This window comes from Primulina tabacum, chromosome 5 (genome assembly GCF_025594145.1).
Source record: "Primulina tabacum isolate GXHZ01 chromosome 5, ASM2559414v2, whole genome shotgun sequence".
Classification (NCBI taxonomy): domain Eukaryota; kingdom Viridiplantae; phylum Streptophyta; class Magnoliopsida; order Lamiales; family Gesneriaceae; genus Primulina; species Primulina tabacum.
The window spans coordinates 28,644,415-28,671,452 of record NC_134554.1 but is presented as its reverse complement, the minus strand read 5'-3'; the positions used below and the strand labels follow the sequence as shown (position 1 = coordinate 28,671,452).

Genomic DNA, 27,038 nt, shown 5'->3' with positions numbered 1-27,038 from the left:
GCCAATGACGTGGAGATTTACATCTCCAATGTTTGACTAATCACTTATCCAATTTGCAGATGCATTTGAAGAACAGATGATGAATACTTACTAGTCACATAAATTATAGTAAAAAGAAATGCGCTGAAAGGTGAAATGAAAAGGAAAGTTTGTAAAAAATCATCATTAATTACAACCAATCAAATTTTGCACTGGCCTCAAGGTCATTGATAGAGATATGGAGAGTGAACTGTGCAGTAAGTTTGCACCAGAAAGGTGAAATATTTCAAAGTCAAATTTATTAACAAGACATAACCAGGGGAATATATGATAATAAGTTAATAAAACCACACAGGTTGCTTCAATCTCTCGTCACTATCCAGTTTAAATAAATCATTATATATTCATACAAAAGAAATGTTCTCATGTAAAGTTTAATAGCAATACCCTGTTACCATGCAAGGTCAAACTCTTTTCCAAGAGATTCCATGACTAGCTGCTGCAAATAACGACCTGAACAACAATAGACTGTCCTTGTAAGGAAAGGACAACCAGATCCTGAAGCAGCAATAAGTTAAGTCATTATTGCTGTTGGCACAGGAACATATAACTCCAACCAATGTTTATAAGTAGTCCATCTAAAAAACGCAAACTTAGATCCTACTCCATCAGTAGCCAGTACCAACATAACGCTAGAAGTGCTGCAGGATTATTCCTAACTGAACAATATAGGATGAAAAGGGTCAAGTCATGTGCTACTCGTTCTTGTTGTAAATTGTTTCAAGAGGTAACATACGGGGAAAAATATGCAATTATATGTGACAACACTTATGCATCAGAAAATTGTCAAAGACCAATGTTGCAAAAAACAAGTAAGCTGTAATAGAGAAGAAAGACAGTCATTGAGCAAGTTTTTCATGGAATTGAAGCTTACAGGAAGAATACTACATATCTAGGACCTCCTAAGTACAACATGTAAAAGATGTCAGAAGATCATATTCATTAAGAATAGATAGACACCACATTTTCCAAGAAAGGAAAAATGATAGTCTACCAGTGAGGTCCTATTTGCTTCATCCATCAATGCTGCACCGGCAAGCATTTCTTTGATATCAATTCCCTGAGAGTGATAATGATGAAAATGCAGATGAAGCTAGTTAGTTTGAAGAAGCCTTCCATTAGACAAAACTTATAAGACAAAAGGAGTATAAGCTTATCAATTGAACATTAAAAACCTGAAGTGCAGCTGCAAGAAACCAACAGCAGACATTTCCGATGTTCTACCTCCCACCCAGTCAAACATTGGAAATCTTGCTAACCAACCCTCAATCCGAGCTGTGTTATCGAGCAATGAATTCTCCTGAGTAATTGCAACTCCCTGTCGACAACATTCTCGAAAATCAGAACATTTCATTGTAAAAACTCAGTAATTTGAGCTCACAAAATAGAGGTGATCGATGTCAAAAAAAATTAAAAAAAGATGAGTGAACCAACAAAGGAACAAATTCTGTTACTTAGTAGGATGATAGGTTACCGATATTTGGAACTCTGAAAAGTGCAGGAAAAAAAATGGTAAAAGAAAAACCTGAGACCAAAACCTGTTTTGAAAAATCCAGGCCAGATTCACGGAAGGCTTTCTGAACCTCAAGTAGACCGTTTCTTGTTTCGGGAGTGCCTCCACTCTAAGAGATGAATGGAAAGCAGCAGGTTAGCAGCATACAGGCAGTGTCCACCAGGAAAGCAAGTTGACAATGGAAAGATAGATGATACCTTTGAAACCACGATGACAAGTGTGATACTAGCTCTGACCCTAGTTGCGCGATTTGATGATCAATTCCAGCTGGATCTGTGTTGTCAATGAATCTTATCTGCAAATATTATGATTAGTCAACATTAGGACATCATAACATGAAACAGAAAAGATAACATGGTGATAAACATGGTGAATTTTAAAAATGTAGTATTCAAAAATCAGCTCAGAAAGATAACAAAATAAAAACCAAAGCACTCTCTCTCTTCTCTTCTTTCATTGGAATATATTCATGTTTGCAATCTTGATTTGATGTTAACAAAACTTATTATTTTATTTCTAATAACTTTACGTAAGGGCGCAGAAAGCTACCGAGCGTAAACTGAAGCTATCGAGACGCAAACTGAAAGCGCCAACTGATTGCCCAAACTGAACCAGTTCAACTGATATATTAAAGACCAGTTCAACTGATAGTCCAGCTGATAGGTAGTTCAGCAGAAGTCCTTCAGAAGCCCAGCCAGAATGAAGAGCTCAACTGATGAAGAACTCAACTGACCAGTTCAACTGAAGTAGTAAAATCAGTTCAGCTGACGAGCTAATTGATTTCACCAAACCAGTTCAAGACCAGTTCAACTGATCAGTTCAGAGCATCAGTTAGGAACCGACCAGTTTGCAGAACACGACAAGCTTATCTAGATGAATCCAGCTGTGTGCATTAAGAAAAGCAATTGTCCAGTCAAAGGACAATAACGGACGTTGCAGCAGAGCTTAAAGTCAAGACGTTCCAGAATGGCTGTCAGAAAGGACAAGAACAAATATCGAGGAACGGATTCAAACTACAACGGACACATTTGATGAGTCTTGATGAACAGCCTAAGCTCTATAAATACAAGATCAATATCATCAACAAACAAGTGTGTGAAAAACAGAGAGATGATATGGCACGCTCCACGTATATCAGCTTACAAGAAGCACCCCCCAGATTTGAGGGAACACTTCAACGTGTTATCATAGATTAGAAGCACAATTCCCTCGGTGTGTGAGAAAACTTTCGTGTTGTATTCATATATTAGTTCTCACACACGCACACAATCACTCACAAATATAGAGAATAGAGCTTATTGAATAGCTGAGTGAGTCTTACACAAAGACATTAAACTTGTGCATGTAGTCTTTAACACATAGACATTAAAAAAGTGTTGGCTGGAAGGTGCTGCCTTCGGTCTAGACTAGAAGTTCAGTTAGGCAGTAGCATAAGTCCTAAGCTGAGTGGGTTTGTACAAGGTGTTGTATAAATCAAAGTCTTCTAGTGGATCCTACCTGAGGTGGTAGAAGGGGTGACCGTAGGAGACAGTTGAAGTCTCCGAACATCCATAACATATCTCGCTGTACTTAAATGTTAACTATTGTTTTCAAATTGATTTGATCAGTTCGAGCTGTCATCAGTTCAGTTATCACCATAACTGAACTGATATATGCAAGAATCGATTCCTTTTTATTTCAGTTATTCAGTTTACACAAGTTGAAAGGCTTTAAAATTAGTCAGTTTTCTTAATGAATGATTATTTCGAGTGTCTTTCGCTTTTTGGTTTAATTCATCGGTGTTTACATTCTTAGAACACGAGCTATTGAAGGCTCATTGAGAAGTGTTTGAAGCAGCTTCGCAGGGTTAGAACTGATCCATAATCTTTTAAACAAAACATCGAGACAAGAGAAGACTGGGATTGTTTATAATCCAAAACACTAATGAACACAACCTTTATACTAGCAAAATTTTAACATTAGACGATTCATTATGCCGAAAACTGAAATTCCAAGAAGTTGCAGCAACGAGAATGAGAAAAGTTCAAAGGCCAAGCAAGCTCTTGCACCAGAGAAAAAAAGGACCAATAACACTTGTCTCTTACGCATATATAAGGTCAACTGATGAATCCTTCACAATTTGTTATTTTTCCCACACTATCTTAACATCAGTTTGGTAACTTTTTTGCTGTCCAAATTATCAATGACAATTTTACTTATTTCGATCATTTTGACATCCAACAAATATGTTTTGAATAGCATAGTGCATAAAATTGTATTTGCCATTTGCAAGTGATGCTTATTAGTATTTAGGTTTCGACTAAGAGTGACTTTGCATCCAGAAAATTCTGATAAATCTCATAGAATGACAGTGGCTCAAGTCATGACTAGAAATTTTCACACTCGAGAGATTCCAAAACTCAAAATCAAAATATTTAATTTTCCTCTTTTCCTTATATAATATTGTCTAAACTAATGATATTTAAAAACATGTAACACATTCCAAAAGGTTATAAGGAGATCACATGATCAAAAGAAAAAAAAATCAGAATCATGTTGATAGTAAGATGAGAAGAGTAAGAAAAAATTAATTGCAATTTGTAATTTGGAGAGAAACCACTGGTAGCACTAGTGAACCATTAAGTTCTCAAACTCCCATGCACCTTTACCACTAGTCAAATTGTAGTAGGTTCTTACGCTAACACTTCCAAATCTTGCAGGTCTCTCAAAATAAGAGCCGAAGAGCCTATTTGCTCAGTTATAAATTATTTAAAATCTTACTAGCAGTTTAAAGAAGTAATAAGATATTTATATATTTTTTTAAAAAGTTTCCTATAATATTCTAAAATAAGGAAGTAAAATATTTTGAATATAGTAATGCTATCAGCTTATGTTTAAGATCATATAAGTTTTATTCAATACAAGCAAGCCTCAATGTTATCTTAATACCCAAGTCATCCTCTATTACCCTCTCTCCCCTCTCCAGCATATATGCTTTCTTCATCTTGCCTCTCGATTTTCCATTTTATTCAATCACTTATTTTTATTCAAACTCATTAGAGCTTAATTTTAAGATGTGATGTAAGAGCTTATAAGTTAGTTAAACATCTTATAAGTTTTAAATACCTATGAGGATGTTCAAAATAAATTTAGCAAACTTGCTCCAAGGTGGTTTATCAGACCTCTTCAATCATAAATAGTGTTTGTAAACAATGTTTGGGTCAAATTGATATGATAGTCTTTGCTCAACAATGCATAAGACATCTTTAAACTGAAAAAATGGATAGAAATAAGTACTTCAGATAAGTTAATAGACTCTTAGGTTTAGCATAAAGTATATTTACTCAACTTTTTACAACGTGATTTTCATCAAAAAGCATGGATATTTACTTCATTTTTTCTAATTATGACATATAAAGGAAATGCATTTTAAATATACTCTATTGCACTAGAACGAGAAAATATGACAACTGTGGATGATGAATTTAATCAATGTTTGTTATACGACGCACAAATAAATATACGCTTTTAAGCACCTTAAGAGGAGGATTGTCAGGAGCCAATGCCTCTGCAACAAATTGGGGTCCAAGAGCTGAACCACCAATCCCAATGGAAAGAATTGAGTAAAATTACCTTTCTGAGGAGGCCTAATCTGCAGCAGAAATGACATGATATCAGATTAAACAACAAGGTGACGAAGAAAGAATGGTCTAGTAAGAATATAGGGTATAACAAAGATCGATATACACACACTTTATAAATAAATTAAATCTGAAGAGCAGGTGAAGTTTATTCAGCGTTCTTGCTGCTCTATATTAGCCGGCAAATACATAACAAGTTTTTCTTTCTACAAAATCAAAGTGTCACATCCAGTAATACTCGTATACTTCAAAAAGGTATGCGTGCTAAGTGAGAAGCCAAACTAATCCAAATTTGCTAGATATATCTTTAAAATGTCGTCTAAAGTAATTACATGTGCATTCTTGATTCCCACCTTCAAACACCGCATGAGAAGCCCGCTGTTCTAACCCATTGGTCACTCAAACAGTCAATAGTTTTCCATTTAGAACAAGATTTAAATTCAACGCTTATCACTAAAACTGAGAAATGATTTAAAAAAGCCAAGCTTGAGCAGCTGATTGTCCAGCACAATAAGATACTATAAAAAATATAAAGGATGATCACGTATTGACTACAAGAAATAACAGATAGAAAAACACTGATTTGATTCTGTAAAGGACATGAGCACAAAATTAAAACTATAGTACAAAAACTAACCTTACCGCTGATGACTTTCTCAGCGAAATCAATAGATCTTGTCTAAGTTTTTTCAATCTTCGGAGCCAAGAAAACTTTGGGTGCTAGCTTCGAATTCCTCAACCAATAATGACCCACCATTCTACCCCTCATCGGGGTTGGCAATGGAGCCCTTCTCGAGCTCCTCCATATCTTTGAACGCCTTTTGCAATCGGGGCTCTATTTCACGGAAGAATTTCATCCGTGAATCCGACTCGACTGACGTCCAGGTACAGACCCAGCTCCTTGTGCTGGTAAAGCCAATCAACATACCTTGTTCCACAACTCCCGGGGTTCTTTCTCCAGCCGGGGCTTCTCCTGTAATTGCTGATTTTGGCGACAACACAACGTCGTTACCTAAGGAGTTGGAGAGAGTCGTCGGAGGGATCTCACGCGCCACCTGCTGCGGCCGGAAACGACTGGTTCTGTCAGAAAACGGACATCGCACAATAGATGGGTTCTGAACGATGATTTCGAAGAGGAAAATGTGGGCTTTTATGGCTCAACTTCAACGAGAAACCTGAGACAGAAGAAGCCATTGAAATGGAGGCAGCGAATGGAAACTAAGCAACACCGACAAGGCTGAAGGGTATTTATATTGTTTGAAAATTTCCTTAGATTTTACATTAATTAATCAATCGATCAATCCATTTTTATATGATAAATGATGAATCTTGAACTTGGAAATGGAAAAGGAGATTAAGTGGCAATATTGTATGTATATTGTTTGTTGCCATGGAGATGGAAGTTAACATCACAGGTTGATTGGTTGGCGGATGGTTTGTTTACTCATGATGATTGTTGGATAATATTCCTCCATATTATTTGAGTATCAAATTTCTATAAATATTTTTGTTTAAAAATAAAAATATAGCTGAGAATTGAAGCATATTTATGCAGAATCGGCTTTAAAATAATCACTCCATCCAAATATGATGTCTCCTCATTCCATTAATTAGTGTGGAGAAAAACTGAATAAATTTGATTGAAGATTAACTAAATTAATATTATTGAAATATTCATAATATTTTATAAATTTAGTTTATTGATATGGTAATTGGTATTGATTACTTGATTATTTAATGGGTATTGAGACGTTAAAAAATTGCTTGGAGTAGGATTTTCAGACACATGATTTTATACAAGTTAATTAAGTAATGGTATCTAATATCTTATGCCCTCTTCAGACCAAAGTAAGAAATTTAACTTAGGAACATGTGAAAGTCGATGAAAATTTACTTTAGAAAAACCAATAATAATAATAGTAGTATTAATAAAACAAGGTTATATTCGGTAATGTCATTTTAAACAAATAAGACGGCCTACTCCGAATAGTAATTTGCTATATGTAACACAATAGACATAAAATTGAGGCCATTGACCACAAAGGTGCGCATTGGTTTATCCTAAAAATGTTACCCGGCCCTTAGTATACTTTCTAGCAGACCAACCTTATCCAGAACACCACCATCTTTGCCATCTCCTGTTCTCAGCCACCTTCCGATGGACCGCCTAAGATGAAGTTGACATTTTATGTCATCGATGTTAGAGTAGATGTCCGTGCAAGCCAACGGTGGGCTAAAAAATTTATTGACTAAAATATAATAAACTAGTCTTTATTTTAATATAATTTAATTTTTTATGGTTTCTTTTTATTTATGTGGATACATATGCAATCAACATAGATAAAGTCCTTGATTATACTTTAATTTAAATTAATCGTAATTCGATCTCGAAACTCATTTGTAAACACTGTATATTCTAGATTCGTTCCTAGTCGATTCAGCCGTCTAAAACAATGATAAAAGTCGCTTGAGATTGAGACTAGCATCTGTGATTTAGTGTACAGTGTTTCATGGTAATGGCATAGAGATGTCCAATCATGCAGATGGGTAATCATACGATGATTGTACCAAACAACCCTCCATCGGACTTTCCAAGTGGTTATCATTCATCGAGAGGAAAAATCTGTGGTTGTGATTGTACATGATTAGCCCTTATGACCCGAGGCAACACTGGGCTCTATATACTAGGGTTGTGCTTTGACTCGTTTACCGACTCCGCGAAGGTCACAAGGTGGCGAGGTTGGGTGTGTTGAGGATCGGGTTGAGTTAGAAGGGGGTTGAATAAACTCAATGACCAACTTATTAAATTCTTTCGAATGATGTGCTAAAATCCTGTTAGAGATTTTAACGATTCTTGTTCAAGTATAAAGACCAGCAGATCACAAGATAATGTGCGGAAAACGATCAGTTGGTTAGTGGGTGAAAAATAATAAAGCCGAAAAGCAGTAGATAGCACAAGGTTTGTTTCTGGAAGTTCGAAGATGAATCTTCTACGTCTCCCCTTCTTCTGTTTCCAGAAGGTATCACTAAAAGACTTTGGTGAATACAGCACAACAATTGTACACACCCACTTCAACAGGACTTACCCTTCGCCTATTAAAACTCTTAGCTTTATAACTCAACTTCTTGAATGATTTTAAGTTCTGGAAAAGACTCTTTTCCAGGTTACAAATTCTTCTATCAATGAAATAGTGAAGTGAATAGCTGAGAAGATATAACAAAAAATAGCTAGCACAATATGATCTCAATGATCAAGAGTATGCAAGGAAGCGTGTGCTGCTTTTTCAGTGTTTGAGCTCTTTAGATAACTGAAAGTTCTAACAATGCTCGAATGATGTTTTTCAATTCAGATTTTTGTTCAATGCTACGTGCTACTTCACGAAATCTTTCATCTCCATATATAGGCTCTATTCAACGTTCAAAAACTGAACGGTTCTTTTCTTTTTGGTGGTTCAGCTTTATTGCTTAAAATGGACCCTGCAGAATACATCAAAAGTAATCAGTCGCAGTTCATACCAAAAATGGTATACCGTCTTAAATGTTCTTGTAAGCATTTAATGAAGCAATAAATGCTGGTATCACGTTAATAGATCAACGGTAATATTTAGAGACTTTGAGATACGCAAGATTCTGTTAGTGTATATTTCGAATTTTGTATCCTTCTAGTTCTGGTTTTAGCTAAGAAATTATTTAAGCAGGTTTTAGCGCGATATAAGTACTTCTGGTTTACAAATCTACTGGTTCTACTGGTTTTGAACTAATCCAACATCTACTGGTTCTACTGGTTTTGTACTTAATCCAACATCTAGGTTTTTCCTTAGCATCTCCACAATAAATTTAATTCTAACAATTTCCCCTTTGTGGTGATGTCAAACCTAGATGTTCTGTGTTAGTAAAATAGATATAAGAACGGATTAGATAATCAAAACAATTTATATCCAGATAAAATCACAAAAAAAAAATTAGTTTGTTCCAATATCCCTGAAGATGGCTTCATCTAGATTTTGATTTCCTTCCAGTTGGTCTGCTGCTACTTGCTCCAGTTCTATCGTCTTCCCCTTTTTGGCATCATCAAGAAGGACCCTAGCAAGTAATTCATCCATTCTCCCAGATAAATTGTGAATTCCATTTGTCAGCATCTCCAGATAAGGGAGTCTGATTAGAAACTCGATCATTAATAGCAGTGAGCGTTTGAGATTGAGAATCAATCTTGGCATCCATCAGGTCCATGGTGGTGGAGATTGATCGAAACATTTCATCATGCTCGGTGATCCTGGTAAATATATCAGATTGAGCAAGCGCGATCTGACTGGAACTTTTGGATATGGCCTGTCGAAAGACGATGGTCTGAGCATGCATTTTACTCAGAGATTCCGCAGTGTTCTGTATTTCCTTAGACATGCGTTCTTGAAAGAATTGAGCATCATGAAATTCGGAGGCATTTTCATAAGATATCCGCTTGACAAAGTCTGAAAGATTTACAAGATCCCTTTGAAGAGCATCAATTTGGAATTCTAGATCAAATGGTTCCATAGCTGGGGAAGGAGTCCTTGCTTGCAATCTTGTTTAATTTCCTCCATTCGGGCAATGCGCTCAGGAGACTACAAAGAAGGAATAGAGAATGGTACAGCTTCTGCTTGAGTCGTAATAGCTGGTTCTGGTTCAGCAGAAGGTCCTTCTGAAGCAGTAGACTGTTCTGTTGGCCCTTCGTCTGGTTGCTGCAAAACAGCACAGGTACAGATACAGCTTGTGGCTCAACAACGGAGGGTGAAGTATGCAATAAAATTGCCATATCAGCTTGGTGAGCTTCTGAAAAATGCTCAAGTGCTGGAAGAGACGATGAAGCAGTAGTCATAACAGTAGCACTGGCAGCAGCAGTTGCAGTAGCAGTAGCAGATTCTGGAGAAGGATCAGTAGTAGTAGGAATAGCTTGAAGCAACTCATCTTGTGCTGTTTGGGTCGGCATAATCGATTCGATTACCTCATCAACCGATGCCAGATCATGAACAGAAATCAGAGAGGATGATTGAGTAGGAACTTCTTGAGGTGAAGGAGTACGAGAGACCTTGACTTTAGGAGAAGCTTTGGTCGGTTCCTCAACTGTCTGATTCTTCAAAATTGCGGAGACAGAAGTGAGACTGAACTTTGGAGGCCGAGAAAAGGCCTTTTCCTTATTAGCAGTTTGTTCAGAAAGAATTGTCAGCTGCTCCGACAAAATTTGAATGACATTCTGGTCATGAAAAGCAGTAGGACTTGCAGAGTCAAAATTTGACTTTAAGGTTTTCAGAACAGTGTCCATCTTCTGCATTTTGAATTTTTCCAGAATGTAATTGCGACGATTTATAGCTTCTATTACATTTCGTGTCCCGGCAGCATCAAAATCCTTTTTCTCATTTTCTACTGTTTGAGCATAAACACCAGTAGTTTTCAAAAATGTGATTGGGTGGTAGACACGTACCTTAAGCCAATCGTCAAAAAATTTCATATCTTCTCTGGTTGAGATTTCAACTTCTTCCAGATGTAGATTTATTGTTGTTTGAATGGTTGATGTTGCCACCGGTGACTGAGACAACTCAGTAATCTTTTCTTTTTCTTTTTCAGAAGTAGCAGAGACTACTGGTTTAAAAGCAGAAGAACCAGTAGCAGATTCTCTAATGACCACACCAGAAGTTGGTCTGAAGCTTTGAGCAGGTGAGGGCCCTGATTCAATCGGTTTGGCTTTGGTGGATGAAACAACAGATGGAAAAACTTGGCGGAGAGGAACATTCTCCAGTTCAGACAGAACCGCTGTTTTTTTTGATGCGGATTGTTGTGCGAGGCTTCTTCTTAGCTGGGGTGGGAGGCAGTGAAGCTTGCTGAGTGGGTGCTGCTGATTCTCCAGATTCTGTTTTGTCAGAATCAGACAAGACCACAACCCTTTTTCGTTTAATTTTCTTCTGCCCCTCAATTTGAGATTCTCCAATTTCCTTCTTAATGGCCACAAACTCACCAACGGTTAGCTTTGGCCTTAAAGCAAGCACGCTATCAGCATCAGTCATTGTTACCGAAGAGCCATCCTCTTCTGCTGTTCCAGGAAAACCAGCATCTTTCAACATCTTACTGATTTGCACAGCAAATCCAGTACTTTCCTGAGAATCATATCCTTCATAATGCGAAACAGAAAACGTCCCCTAATCCACTTTCTTTTCTGATGTGATGGCCACCATCACTTGAACCTTTTCTTTTGTTAGTTTGTCAAAGGTTCCAGCCTTAACTAACAAGGCTTTTGCTACTATATCAGCGAGTACCTGGTACTCAATTTTCAGTAGCTTTTTGAAGCAAGAGGGTAAAGTTCTTCTCCAGTGGCTGAAAAATTTGTCAAGGCGATGGACATGTCTTCCTTTGAAATGTCCGAGAGCTCGGAAAGGCCAGAAATCGGTAGGAAGAAAGTGGAACCCAGAAGTACAGCATCAATAGAAATCGATGCATCTCCCTGTGTATAGGTAATCTTGCCTTCCACAACTTCTGCTTTGGCATTAGAAATCCAGAAGAACAGACTTGTAGATAACAGCAGGTGATTCCAAGAATATTCGAAGCCCGGACTTTTCCAATGATTGAACATCTTGACAAGATTCTCATCCTTAATAGAGAGAACAGAAGCAAAATTCACCTGATAAGCATTCAACTTATATGCTGCGGCCATTTCTAAATTTGAAAGAGAATAGAAGTATGTTAGCAGTAGATGCGAAAAAGCAGTAGAGACAAGGAAATAATCTGAGTTCGTAAAGCGTAGTAAAAAAAAATGAACGGTTAAAGCAAAATATACAGCCGTCAGTGAACATAGGGACACGTGTCGATATGTTAGAAGAGAGAGAGACAAAAGTGCCAGTTACTCTACTCATTTTAAAATATTTTGAAAAATTGGCGGGCTGTCCGAGGCGGTTGCTAAATAAACAGAAGCTGATTTGTCATTTTATGATAATATCTTCTGGAAGTGGATAAGATGCTGAAACAAATGCAGCACTTTAACAACTTCTGGTAGGTATACTGTTTTATCGAAAAGACAAATCAGTTTCTAATATAAATGCCATAAAGATGTTCCCCCTCAATTAATGCAGTAGTAATGGATATTAAATACTAAACGACTCTTGGCAATCTTTCAATTTAAACCTTTGAATTTGAACAGTCGCAAGGATCCTTATCTCCTTTGAATATCACTATAAATACCTGCAAGGGTTAAACAAGGTTAAGTAAACATAAAAATCAAATGAAAGAAGAGGTAACAACTGATCTGGAAGCAGAAGCAAGAATGTTCAGAAGATAGCTTGCTGCGATTTCTAAGAAGATGTTGGAAAAAGTCGTTCTGCACATAATGATCCTTGGATCATACTCCTGGAGTTGTAATATTAACAATCAAAAAGATTGTTTGCTTTCATTGAGATTGATATGTAGCATCGATCCCTTCCAGAAGCATGCTAATGCAATAAGAGAGTGCTGGTGGATCGATAATGCTAATATCATCTATAATGCCCTGTAAAGTATCTGATTATACATTAGTGCTGACAAGACCTAAGCTTGCTAGATTCTTTTCGAAAAAAAAAAAACTCTCCTTCTTCTGCTGAAGTACTTTGCAAGAATACTACAAGCTGCTGATATTACTGAAGACATGAGCTTGATTAGTCTAGAATTTCAGAAGATGTTTCGATTGTCTTGAGATTTCTGTAACTTTCACTTTGTTTAATGTACTGGAAAATTTCTAATCAAATTTCAGTTGAAGTACTTGATGTTCCTTTATTCCTTTCTGCAAACAACTCAATGTTAGAAGAATAAAATGAATAAATGATTAAGTTCAGAAGGAAGTAAGTCGTCTTATGATAGCTTCTACTGGAAACTTAAGAAAGCCTTGTTTTGTTAATGAGACAAAATACTTTCTGCATCTGACACAAAATCACAGGAGATCAGAATAAAGTTCTACCTAAATTAGTGCAATTATTAAATTAAAATACTTGGTAACTGAACCGATGATAGCTTGATATGGGATGTTTCATATATATCTACTGTAGTCAAGACTTTCTCGAGCTTTGGTGCCTGATTTTCATCTATAAATATGAACATGGGGTAAACCAGATAATCATTCTTTAAAAGAAATGGCAAGAGATAATAGTCCTGATTTGGCTGATGATTTTATAAGGGAGGTGACCGCTGCAAGAAAGAAAGCAATAGAAGACAAAGTGATGAAGAAGACACTTGCTACCTGGACTAAAATCCAGGAGCTTAAGTCCTCCTTCGAGAGTGGGCGAGCATCTTCCACCAAGGAGTTGTTAATGATGAAGAAATATTATCGACGTCTCCATAGTGCTGATAGTGCAGACGTCGTCTCTGATGATGGCGTCTACCTTCTCATGCTCTTAAAAGAGCAAAAGACTCTGAAAAAGATTGCTTTTTCAGAGGAGTTTCTACATACCTCCACCGGAGAACTGACCACTTGGTTGGCATTCTGGAGGGAGTACGTTAAAAAAGAAGTGAGAAATGTACGCCCCCGCTTCTATTATTTTTAATGAAATTTTATGTCTACTGATTATTTCTATCGTTCAGCTTTTACCTTCTGCAAAATTAAAAACTGAATAATCACAGAGAAAAAGTTAAGCCATAATATCAGATGATGATAAATAATCAAGTTAAATCTATTAATCCAAGTGTATTTCGAAAGTAAGAAAACTTATTCTCAAGCAGAAGTTTTGTAAAAATGTCTGCTGCTTGCTGATCAGTAGGAATGTATTCCAGACGAATGTTCTTCTTTTGCACATGATCTCTGATAAAATGATGTCTGATATCAATGTGCTTAGTTCTGGAATGGAGTAATGTATTATGTGATATAGCAATTGCACTGGTATTGTCACAAAATATTGGTGATTCAGAGGCTTGAACTCCATAGTCTTTGAGTTGTTGCTGTATCCAAAGTATTTGAGAACAACAGCTTCCAGCAGCAAGATATTCAGCTTCTGCAGTAGACGTGGCTATGAAAGTCTGCTTTTTGCTAAACCAGGAGATCAACCTATCACCAAGAAATTGAGAAAAACCACTTGTGCTTTTTCTATCCAGTTTACATCCTGCATAATCAGCATCTGAGTATCCAATAAGATTAAACGACGAGTCCTTGGGATACTAGAGGCCTACATTTTGAGTACCCTTAAGATATTTTAAAATTCTTTTACCAGCAATGTAATGTGATTGTTTAGGGTTTGATTGAAATCTAGCACAAATGCAAACAGCAAACATGATATCTGGTCTACTGGCAGTAAGGTATAACAATGAACCAATCAAATCACGATACTGAGTTACCTCTACTGAAATTCCCCCTTCATCTTTATCAAGTTTAGTAGATGAGCTCATAGGAGTGGAAGCAGCAGCACATGCTTCCATCCCAAACTTTTTCAGTAGTTCCTTTGTATACTTAGTTTGGTTTATGAAGATTCCAGTATCAAGTTGCTTGATTTGAAGTCCTAAGAAAAATGTTAATTCTCCCATCATGCTCATCTCGAACTGGTCCTGCATTAACTTAGCAAACTTTGCACATAATTTGGGGTTAGTTGACCCAAATATGATATCATCAACATAAATCTGAACTAACAATATGTGTTTGTTTTTGGCTAAGGTAAACAAAGTCTTATCTACAGTACCAACGGTGAAACCATGATTAATGAGAAATTGTGAAAGTGTGTCGTACCAAGCCCTAGGTGCTTGTTTCAGACCATACAATGCTTTATATAATTTAAAAACATGATTTGGTAACAAATGATTAGAAAAACCTAGAGGCTGTTCAACATAGACTTCCTCTTGTAGTAGACCATTAAGAAACGCACTCTTTACATCCATTTGATATAATTTGAAGTTTTTGAAAGCAGCAAAGGCTAAGAATATTCTGATAGCTTCGAGCCTAGCTACTGGTGCAAAGGTTTCATCATAGTCTATTCCTTCTTCTTGTCTGAATCCTTGTGCAACCAGTCTTGCTTTGTTTCTTACAACTGTTCCTTCCTCATTTAGTTTGTTTCTGAATACCCACCGAGTTCCAATGACAGCTTAGTGAGAAGGTCTAGGTACTAGAAACCAAACTTTATTCCTCTCAAATTGATTCAGCTCTTCTTGCATAGCTTCTATCCAACTGGGATCCAGAAGAGCTTCTTCAATCTTCTTTGGTTCATCTTGAAAAATAAAAGCAGCATGCATGTACTCATTTATCATCTGTCTTCTAGTCCTTAGTGGAGCTGCTGGATTTCCAATTACCAAAGATGGAGGATGAGATTTTCTCCAAATAAAAGGATTTAGATTGTCTTCATATAAAAAAGTAGATTGTTTTGGAGTATCGACTGCTGGTTCTGGAATGTCAGCTGCTGGTTCTGGAGTATCAGCTGCTGGTTCTGGAATGTGAATGTCTGGTTCTGGATTTTGAATATCCTTGACACTTGCTTCTGCATCATCTTCACTGTCTAATTCCAGATAAACCCTGTCTAATCTTTTACTTAAATTAGATATGTTAGTAATCTCGGGAACACTGTTGTCTTCATCAAAGACAACATGAATAGATTCTTCAACATTAAGAGTTTTATTATTGAAAATTCTAAAAGCCTTACTAACTGATGAATATCCAAGAAATAAACCAATGTCAGATTTTGAGTCAAAAGCAGCTAAATGATTTTTGCCATTATTGTGCACAAAGCATCTACAACCGAAAACATGAAAGTAAGATACGTTCGGTTTACTTTCTTTCCATATTTCATACGGAGTTTGATTGTTTCTCTTGTTGATCATCGTTCTGTTTTTTGTGTAGCAAGCTGTATTAATAGCTTCTGCCCAGAAGCGCTGAGAGATGTCTGCATCTGCTAGCATTGTTCTAGCAGCTTCTTTAAGTGTTCTATTTCTCCTCTCTGCTACTCCATTTTGTTGAGGCGTCCTAGCAGCTGAATATTCATGATGAATGCCCTGTTCATCTAGATATATCTCAAGAATCTTGTTAGTAAATTCAGTACCTCGATCACTTCTGATTTTAATGACAGAAACTGATTTTTCATTTTGAATCTTTTTCAAAAGTTTGATCAGGAGGTTACTGGTTTGATCTTTTCCAGCAAGAAAAATTACCCAAGTAAATATGGAGAAATCATCAACAACAATAAGGGTGTATCTCATTCCCCCTAAGCTTATGATAGGGATTGGACCAAATAAGTCCATATGTAATAATTCTAAACATCTTGAGGATGATTTGCTGCCTTTATTTTTGAAGCTAGATCTTACTTGCTTACCAAGTTGACATGCAGAACATACATGATTCTCAATAAATTTTATGTCTGGCAATCCATCGACTAAGTTCTGCTTTTTGAGATTGTTGATAGACTTACAATTTAGATGATTTAGTCTTTTGTGCCACAACCAGTGTTTATTACTTAGAGATGCAACTAAACATGTAGGAGCAATGATATGATCTATGTTCCATGAGATTTTATAGGTGTTGCCTTTTCTTACTCCGGTTATAACAGTAGAATCATCAGCATTTTTAACTGTGCAAGTGTGCTTCTGGAATGCTACTGAAAATCCATTATCACATAATTGACTAATACTGATCAAGTTATAACAAAGATTTTCAACTAAGAGCACATCCTTAATAGTGATGTTACCATGGATAATCTTACCCTTACCCACGGTTTTACCTTTTGAGTTATCCCCAAAAGTTATCTCTGGTCCAACACAACTTACTACTTCTGATAGCAGACTTTTCTGTCCAGTCATATGTCTTGAACATCCACTGTCCAAATACCACGTTGAGCTACTGATCTTGGTTTTCTTCACCTGTTCCTGCAATCACAAATTTTAGTATCTGGTACCCAATCTATTTGGGTCCAAGCCTTATTAGTCCCTTTGGAACCCACATTTGTATAATTTTTATACTTCGGGTATCCATGGAGGTGTGTGTGACAGAGGGTCTGTTGTTTCTAACATTGTGCATCTTAGTATGTTGTTCTTCCCTTCTGTTTCTGTTGTCTAGCCTGTATCTCTTCTGAACAGGTCTAGAATTGTAGTACTGGTAGTTTTTAACCTTCATAGGAGGTTGGCTTCCTGAGTTGAATCCTCTTCTGATTCTAGAACTCTGGTCAACTTTTCCTTAGGTTCAACATAACCCAGACCATAATGCATCCTTTTGTTCATCTGATTTACATTTCTTTCTACTGAAACAGTAGGTACTTCTGGTTTCTGTACCACACTGGATTTCACAAAGTGAATATACTTCCCTTTGCACATATCCAGTTTTGGCTTAGTATTCGTTTCAGAAGTGCCTTCATTATTACAAAATCGAGACCACTCCTGTCTCCTGATTTTTTTTGTAATTCTTGCATCTTTTCCAGTGAAATAGAGGACTTGTTCCAAACATTTACCACTAGTGATAACTTCTGATTTTCAGAAACCATCTTCTGGTATTCTGCTTTTGCTCTTTCATTCTCCGTTTTTAATTTACTCATCTCAACTTGTAAATCATTACAGCTGTCTACTTGCAAGCAAGTTAACTTACTGTTCTGATCTTTTAAGTCCTGATTTTCGATCTTAACTTCCTCGAACGATTGAGAAAGTCTAGAATACTCTTCAACCATGTCGTGTAATGCTTTGACTAAATCATTGCGTGTAAATTCATCAGAGTCAAAGTCAAATACCTCTCCGGATGTCGAGGTTGACTCAGTATTTGCCATCAGACATTTGATCTCATCTTCATCACTTTCACTCAAATGGCTTTCAGAACCAGAAGATTCAGAACTTGAGTCTGCCCATTTGGACTTACTTTCTTCTGCAACCATTGCCTTCCTGTCTCTTCTGGTCTTTTTATCATTGCGTTTGACACCCTTCTTCCTCTGGTCATCCTTCTTTGGTTTTGGACAATCAGCAATGAAGTGTCCAACTTTTCCACAGTTAAAGCATGCCATATCACTAGGTGATGATTCCTTTTTGAAATTGCGGTTGGGACTTTGAAATGTTCTATGATTCTTTCTCATGAATCTGGAAAACTTCTTAACAAATAATGACATTGCGTCATTGCTTATCTGTTCAGCACTTCTCTCAGAAGTGTTCTCTAAAGCAGTAGCAGAAGATGAACTTGGAGCAATTGTAGTAGTAGAGTTAACAGTAGCTGCGAGAGCTTTGGTTGGTGGATTTGCTAAGGGCTCTTCTCCACTTCGAACTTCAAGTTCAAAATCATATGCCTTTAAATCCGAGAACAAGTCGTGTAGTTCTAACTTGTTGAGATCCTTGGAAGCTCTCATTGCCATTGTTTTGACATCCCATTCTCTGGGTAGACCTCTCATTACCTTTAATGCAATTTCTCTATTGCCAAAGTCTTTCCCAAGAGCTGAGAGTTCATTGACGAGGCTGCTGAATCGTTCATCAAATTCATTCATAGTTTCTCCAGCCCTCATCTTCATATTCTCAAACTTCTGCATGGCTACAGACAGTTTGTTTTCCTTTGTTTTCCTTCACAGATCTGAATTAATTTTTTCCAGATTTCCTTGGCAATATGGCACATCTTGATTTTGCTGAAGGTATTTTTGTCGAGTGTCTTGTATAAAATGTCCTTCGCAACGTAGTCAATATTGGCTTTCTTCTTGTACTCACTTGTCCATTCATATCTTGGTTTTTCAAGCATCTGAGGTGCACCTTCGGTGATAGCAATAGCTGGATTTGGCTTTAAGATCTTTAATGGACCATCAGTGATGACATACCACATGTCATCATCTTGAGCCGCAAGATGAGCGTGCATTCTGATTTTCCAATCATCGAAATCTTCTTTTGAGAACATTGGAACTTTGCTAAAATGAGCCATGTCTATTAAATATTTTTCAGAACAAGAATAACTCTGCTCTGATATCACTTGTTGAGGATCGGGTTGAATTTAGAAGCGGGGTTGAATAAACTCAATGGCCAACTTATTAAATTCTTTCGAATGATGTGCTAAAATCCTGTTAGAGATTTTAACGATTCTTGTTCAAGTATAAAGACCAGCAGATCACAAGATAATGTGCGGAAAACGATCTGTTGGTTAGTGGGTGAAAAATAATAAAGCCGAAAAGCAGTAGATAGCACAAGGTTTGTTTCTGGAAGTTCGAAGATGAATCTTCTACGTCTCCCCTTCTTCTGTTTCCAGAAGGTATCACTAAAAGACTTTGGTGAATACAGCACAACAATTGTACACACCCACTTCAACAGGACTTACCCTTCGCCTATTGAAACTCTTAGCTTTACAACTCAACTTCTTGAATGATCTTAAGTTCTGGAAAAGACTCTTTTCCAGTTACAAATTCTTCTATCAATGAAATAGTGAAGTGAATAGCTTGAGAAGATATAACGAAAAATAGCTAGCACAATATGATCTCAATGATCAAGAGTATGCAATGAAGCGTGTGCTGCTTTTTCAGTGTTTGAGCTCTTTAGATAACTGAAAGTTCTAACAATGCTCGAATGATGTTTTTCAATTCAGATTTTTGTTCAATGCTACGTGCTACTTCACGAAATCCTTCATCTCCATATATAGGCTCTATTCAACGTTCAAAAACTGAACGGTTTTTTTCTTTTTGGTGGTTCAGCTTTATTGCTTAAAATGGACCCTGCAGAATACATCAAAAGTAATCAGTCGCAGTTCATACCAAAAATGGTATACCGTCTTAAATGTTCTTGTATAGCATTTAATGGCATTTAATGAAGCAATAAATGCTGGTATCACGTTAATAGATCAACGGTAATATTTAGAGACTTTGAGATACGCAAGATTCTGTTAGTGTATATTTCAAATTTTGTATCCTTCTAGTTCTGGTTTTAGCTAAGAAATTATTTAAGCAGGTTTTAGCGCGATATAAGTATTTCTGGTTTACAACATCTACTGGTTCTACTGGTTTTGAACTAATCCAACATCTACTGGTTCTACTGGTTTTGTACTTAATCCAACATCTACTGGTTTTTCCTTAGCATCTCCACAATAAATTTAATTCTAACAGGGTGCAATTGCGAAATATGTAGGAGCCAGTGCATTGTAGTCGGGAATTCACCACTCACCTATAGGTGTGGATATCATATGTGATCTAATGAAATAATAGTGTATGAAATCTCTGGCCAGAGTGTGAGATGTACATTAGGAAAAGAGTTCTCTAGTTGTGCATGCAATGACAATATGAATATTTCATGATTATATCACATAACTATCGAATTAATATGCAACCCTTGATGAACCAATGGTTGCAGATTCGATTGGGATATATGAGATGAAGGGACTGTGTTGTACGTTAATCATAACCGATTGGTTCTTGCTGGCACTATCAGTGATACCTAGGGAATCATGGGGCGATGTTACTAGACGCTCTTACCATGATTCGATGGGTTTAATCAGAATATAATTTCTGACATTATCATGATCAAATATTGGTGCATAGAATGTGGACAAATAAGGGTAAGCCCTAATAAAGAAAATTATCCTGAATCACAAAGAGTTGTGAACCCACGGCTAGCTTTATCCATGAACCATTGAGGGTCACACAAGAACTGATTTAATTGTTCTCGTTGAGATAATAAATTCAATGAGTTGAATTTATAAGAAATAAGTTTGATATAATCAATCAATAAGCTTATAAATAAAGTTTATAAAAGCTTATAGAAATTTTGAGAGAATGACTGCTAAAACAGTGAGAAGGAGTACACCTGCCTTATTTAGACATTGGTGATTTTGAAATTAAAGTGTGCATCATAATAACAAATAATTTGAAATTGTCACATCGATTATGTTGGATCGTCGATCGGGATTGTGATGATATTAATACAATGGGAGCATGGATCATGAGTTTGTAAGAGTATAAGCTCATCATGCTTATTTATTAAAGTTTAAATGGGCTTTAATAATTAAATTATATTTTAATTGAGTTAAAATATGACCCATTAAGTTTTTATAAAATATGATATTGATTTATGTAATATGGAAATATTTATGATTCCATATTTTTAAAAGACATGCACACAAAGCAAAATAAAATAAATGCATGATATTCTTAGAAAAATATGCACTAAAATGGGGATTGACTTTGATTTGGCATGCAAATATTTTTTAGAATCTTTAATTGACTTAATTAATCTAATTAATTAAGTAAATAGAATATTAAAATAATTATAAGAATTTGACTCTTATTTACGTGAAAGAGCATCCGAAAGTTCTATGCAAGAATTCATTATTTTCAGCTCTTCCCAAGTTTTAGTGTGATGCTCTCAAAATCTCTTTTCTTTTGCAAGAAAAATTCGACTTATAGTATTGAGTCTTTTTCTTCTTCGTGTTCCATCTCTACGCTTAATATCTTCTAATTTTTTAGTGCAAGTTAGAAGATGAACAATTAATCCGGTCGGTAGATCGGAGAAAGTTTGTAGGGAAATTCAACAAGAGTTGTATCCGTCAATACCGGAATAGTTAATTCAGTAAAGGTACAACTTCTAACACCCTATGAATGTTTAGTTTATTTAAACCATACGAGTGTTTAAAGAAAAATTTGAATGCCAAAATAAAATATTTTAAACTTCTGCTGTGATTTGGAGAGGAGAAAAACGAGATCCCAACAGTCGATACCAGAGGAAAGGTATCTGATACCAAAATCAAAAGATGTCTATCAAACGGGATGATAATTCCATTGCGAAAATGCATGATACCCACTTCTTTTCTATCTCAGAGTTTATGAACTACAAAACCCTCACCGCTTTCAACCATGGTGTGGTGCAAGTTTGTACAGTTCGTTGAGTGTCGGTCAGCTTCTTCATTTCAAAACAGACAATAGTTCTTGTCAATACAAGTTTACATGCCTTTGTTTATCACCTTTTAAAATTGATAATTCTACGTTAGAACAGCAAGGCATCGAATATCTATAATTTGCATCAGACATAAACATGAAAAAACCGATAATAGTTTGCTAGCGAGATTGTGCATACATGAGATGATTTTTTTGTTTTTATAGTAAACATGAGAATAAGTTTTTAATCTCTCAATAAATGACAGTACATACCTCAAAACCAGGATGATTTCCGTAGTTTGAGTGCAGTAGCTGAACATCATTTGTTGAATCATTTTCCTTTGTCATGTGGCAGATGCTTTGTAATTGGTATTTCTATGATGTCTAATTTACAAAGCTGCTGATTTTCAATGGAAAACACAAAAAGACTCCCATCTCTGGTCCCGACTAGAAAGCATTCTTCGCGGGTCACGGTCAGCGAACTAATCAATTTTCCTATTCTAGTATATCTTCGTATTATTTCAGGGGAATTCATAGAGCGTACAAAAATCTGCCCCTGGTCTCTCGCAGAAACAAGAAATTCACCACATTTACTTAGCTTAAGGCAGCTAACCCGCCCATTAGATTCAACCTTCCATTAATAGAGTAAAGATGTAAACTAAGATCATCATATGCATACAGGACTACCCGACCATGATGAGACACAACAAGCTTGGATAACGGGATGCCACAAGGATGCCGAAGAGATCTTACATATCTACCTTCCCGCAAAGAATGAAAAATGCAAGTTCATCTTTTGAACCACTTATCACTATATCAAGCTCAGCACATGCATGTATGCATGTTATGATGTCGCCATGTCCACAAAGTGTATGAAACGGAGAATCTGCCATAACAGTCTTTCCAAGGAATTTGTGTTCGTGTATTTCAAGATATTTTTTCTAGGCCTCTGACAAGAAGAACTTCCCACACCATAACAATGGTATCATAGCTTCCGGTAGCAAGAGCACGTTTCCGTCAGCTGTCAAAATGAAGGGAGTACAGTGAGAATGATGCTATTGAATTTAGGACAAAACAAAGAAATGACAAAGGTAACAACAGATACACAAACATTTGGTAACACTACAGTAAAGACCAAAACCACAAAAATTATCTATTTCCAAACTCAAAATAATTCATCCATGCTAGATAACAGGTAGACGCTTTTAAATGGATGCCATAAAAAGTCCAAGAAAATCACAGGTGAAGTGAATTTTAACTGCTCGGATCATGCTGAACATTGTTATTTGAGGCGCAACCCCTACCAAAACTTAAATGAAAATATAACTTTGTTGACCTATAACGGCTGATGATATCATGAAGTTGTCAGTGATGCGATTAATGGATGAATTATGTTAGGATAAATTTCTATTTTTATGAATGAGAGAATACTGATTTTTTTTTTTCCTTAGTTCCTGGATATGGTGATTGTGCATAATGTATGGCTTAGATTATATAGGCTCACTTTGCATTCAGAAGATAGGAAAGAGAATAACATTTAGATCCAAATACGTAAATAAAAAAAGGTAGAAACAATTTTTTTTCCCATGGCAAGCGGGACAGAAGAATCAAACTTGGAGGTGAGGTCCAGATCTGAAGCAGTTCACAGCACCAGCACCACAGAAAGCATCATTCTCTTCCCATTACAAGTCTAACCCAACGGGCAGAACATTATACAATGCGCTCACAAACGGGCAGAACATTATACAATGCGCTCAGTATGTTAAACTCTTTATCTGCCACAAAGGCAAGGAAGAATACCTTAACTTTGTCGAGCTAAGGAAGCTGCTGTTCATGTAAGAAAAACGTGACACATATTAAAAGAAGTAGCGTGTACAAATTGAATTTGGCGACGGCCAAGAAAATTAAGATACGTACACGAATCTTCTTTTAACATTCTTGCTCCCAAATTTTCTCGTTGATGGTATGAGATGCCTATAAATAATAATAATAATAATAAATAAATAAAATTATTGCGGAACTCACATAAAATGATTGCTTGCAATTTTTGGTTAAAATATTGCTTGCAAATTTCGGTTAATATATATTTATTTATTTTATTATTATTTTTAATAATAATAATAAATAAATAAAAAATGTGTAATTAAGTTATATGTATAAATCAGTATACATATAGCATTTGGTTAAATAATTTGTATACATTAAAATAATTCCAAAGTTCGACGTAATTTCTAATACATGTTTAGAAATTATTTTTGCATGTTATATAAAATGTCAAATATTATGGATAAGTGTTTGATGTGTACATGCAAATTTAATATTATGGTTGAATTTAATTTTGAAATTTAAAATGCAAATAATATTAAAAAATAATTGGTACATCAATATTCACATTATGTTTATATTAAATTATATTAAGTTGTTTATAATTTGAAATGAACATAATAAGTAAGATGTGAATATAATATTAAAAATTAAAATATTTCAGATATTCACAAATGAACAAAGAATCCTCACTTTATCATTAATCTGATAAAAGAGAAAAACTGATGAGGAGTCTACATTTTCTCGTAAATGTGATCCTCACTTTATCACTACTCTGATTGAAGAGAAAAACTGATGGAGAAAATATTTGTTCATATTAAGTAAAAATGTGAATATAAAGATATTAAACGAAAAATTTTGGCTTATAAAGATTCAAATAAATGTGAATAATTAAAGTAAATAATAATTATAAGGTGACGTAAGAAAACATGATCTGAGGGAGTTTTTCATAGATCGGTTTAAACTGCCTTGACTAGCCACTGGTCTCCCTGAGGAAATTTTCTCTGTCTAGGAGTTAGGTATTTAAAGGGCCTTAGCCCTACCTATCTTTCCTGGGAGATCTCTTGGAAAGTGTTGATTGCGAAATAATTATTATATAAAGCATTAAGTAAAGTCAAAATTTTGTTCGATGAACCATATAATTTTAAATAATTGAGGAATAGCCACAACATCCTTAATTATGAAAAATTATGCATTAAGTGGGTTTGGATCACATAATGGACATCAATTGTAATTAATTATATAAACATAATAAAATTTACCCCACAGGGATTTTTATTATATTTATATAACTAATTAGGTTAAAATATCAAATTATATTTTTCTTAATTTGCCCACAGGAGTTAAGAAAAATACATTTTGATAGTTTTATCATAAAGTTACAGTAAAATCTTATTGAATTAAAATTTTAGCCCACAGGCAAATTTTATGTCACTAGATTTTTAAAACATGAATTACATTGGTAAAACATTATATTGTCTCAAAATTTTAAGCATATGGTATATTTTGTGCAGTTATGCAACCTGCGAGTTTTTCTGATATGAAATGTGACATTTCCGAACTAAAAGGCGATAACTATAAAATATGGAAAGAAAGAATTCTTCTTCAATTGGGGTGGATGAATATTGATTATGCTATACGGAAAGACGAACCATCTGCTATTACTGAAAACAACATTCCGGATGATATTGATCTTTATGAAAAATGGGAGCGATCTAATCGACTCTGTGTAATGTTCATAAAGACCAAAATCTCTGCTGGTATGCGTGGTTCTGTCGATCAGCATAATAATGTCAGAGAATTACTGAAGGATATTGATGAACAATTTCAGTCTTCAGATAAGGCACTAGCAAACACTCTAATTATGGAATTCTCTTCATTAAGGCTCACCAGTGTGAGAGGTGTGCGAGAGCACATCATGAAGATGCGGGACATAGCGGCTCGGCTCAAGACACTTGAAGTGGAAATGTCTGAGACTTTTCTTGTGCACTACATTTTATGCACTCTTCCACAGCAATATGGACCCTTCAAAATTTCCTACAATACACATAAGGATAAATGGTCGATTAATGAATTAATGACCATGTGTGTTCAAGAGGAAGGAAGGTTGTTGATGGAAACGAGTGATAATGTTTTTATGACTACACAAGGAAAATTTAAGAAACAAGCCAAAGTCAAGGGAAAGGGAAATGAATAATTACACTCCAACCTGACATCAAGAAAGAATCCAAGTGTTTCTTCTGTAAAAAGACGGGACACATTAAGAAGGATTGCAATAAATTTAAGGACTGCCTTGAAAGGAAAGGTATTCCTATGGTTGATATAATTTATAACACATGGTGGATTGATTCTGGTTCTACAATCCATGTTAGAAATACCTTGCAGGGTATGCAAAACCTAAGAAAACCAATAGAAAATGAGCGGAGCATCTATTCAGGAAACAAGATGTCTTCGCATGTGGAGGCTATTGGGACTTGCTGCGTAGTGTTGAATAGTGGTTATATTTTAAAATTGGAAAAGACCTTTTATGTTCCTAGTTTTTCTAGAAATTTAATTTCAGTTTCAAAACTTGTACCTATTGGTTATTTATTTCAGTTTTTGGATAAATCAATAAATTTGTTTTATAAATCAAATCTTATGGGAAATGGTACAATGATTGATGGTCTTTTCTCTATTTCTTTACAAAATAATAACACCACTATGCATGTTCAAGGAGGTATTAAAAGATGTGTTATAAATGAAGATTCTTCTATATTGTGGCACATGAGATTGTGACACATCTCCATAGAGAGAATTAAAAGATTAGTAAATGATGGAGTACTCAGTACTTTAGATTTTATTGATTTTGAGACTTGTGTGGACTGCATTAAGGGAAAGCAGACCAATAAGTCTAAAAAGGGTGCCAAGAGGAGTACAACAATATTAGAAATCATACATTCAGATATTTGTTGTCCAGATATGGACATGCAAAGTCCGAAATACTTCATCTCTTTTATTGATGATTACTCACGATACATGTATATCTACATGCTTCATAACAAAAACGAAGCACTTGAAGTCTTTAAGGTTTTTATGGCTGAAGTGGAGAAGCAATGTGGAAAACATATTAAGATCGTGAGAACTGATAGAGGTGGAGAATATTACGGTAGATACACTAAGAATGGACATGCACCTAGTCCGTTTGCGAAGTTTCTCCAGGAACATGGGATTGTTGCCCAATATACTATGCCTGGTTCTCCGTACCAAAATGGCGTAGCTGAGAGGAGAAACCGA

General features: G+C 35.7%; 1 pseudogene; it reads right to left on the bottom strand.

Annotated features, from left to right (window-relative positions):
• Positions 1–430: 430 nt before the first annotated feature.
• LOC142544318 (glucose-6-phosphate isomerase 1, chloroplastic-like) lies at positions 431–6,366 on the bottom strand (annotated as a pseudogene).
• Positions 6,367–27,038: the final 20,672 nt, after the last annotated feature.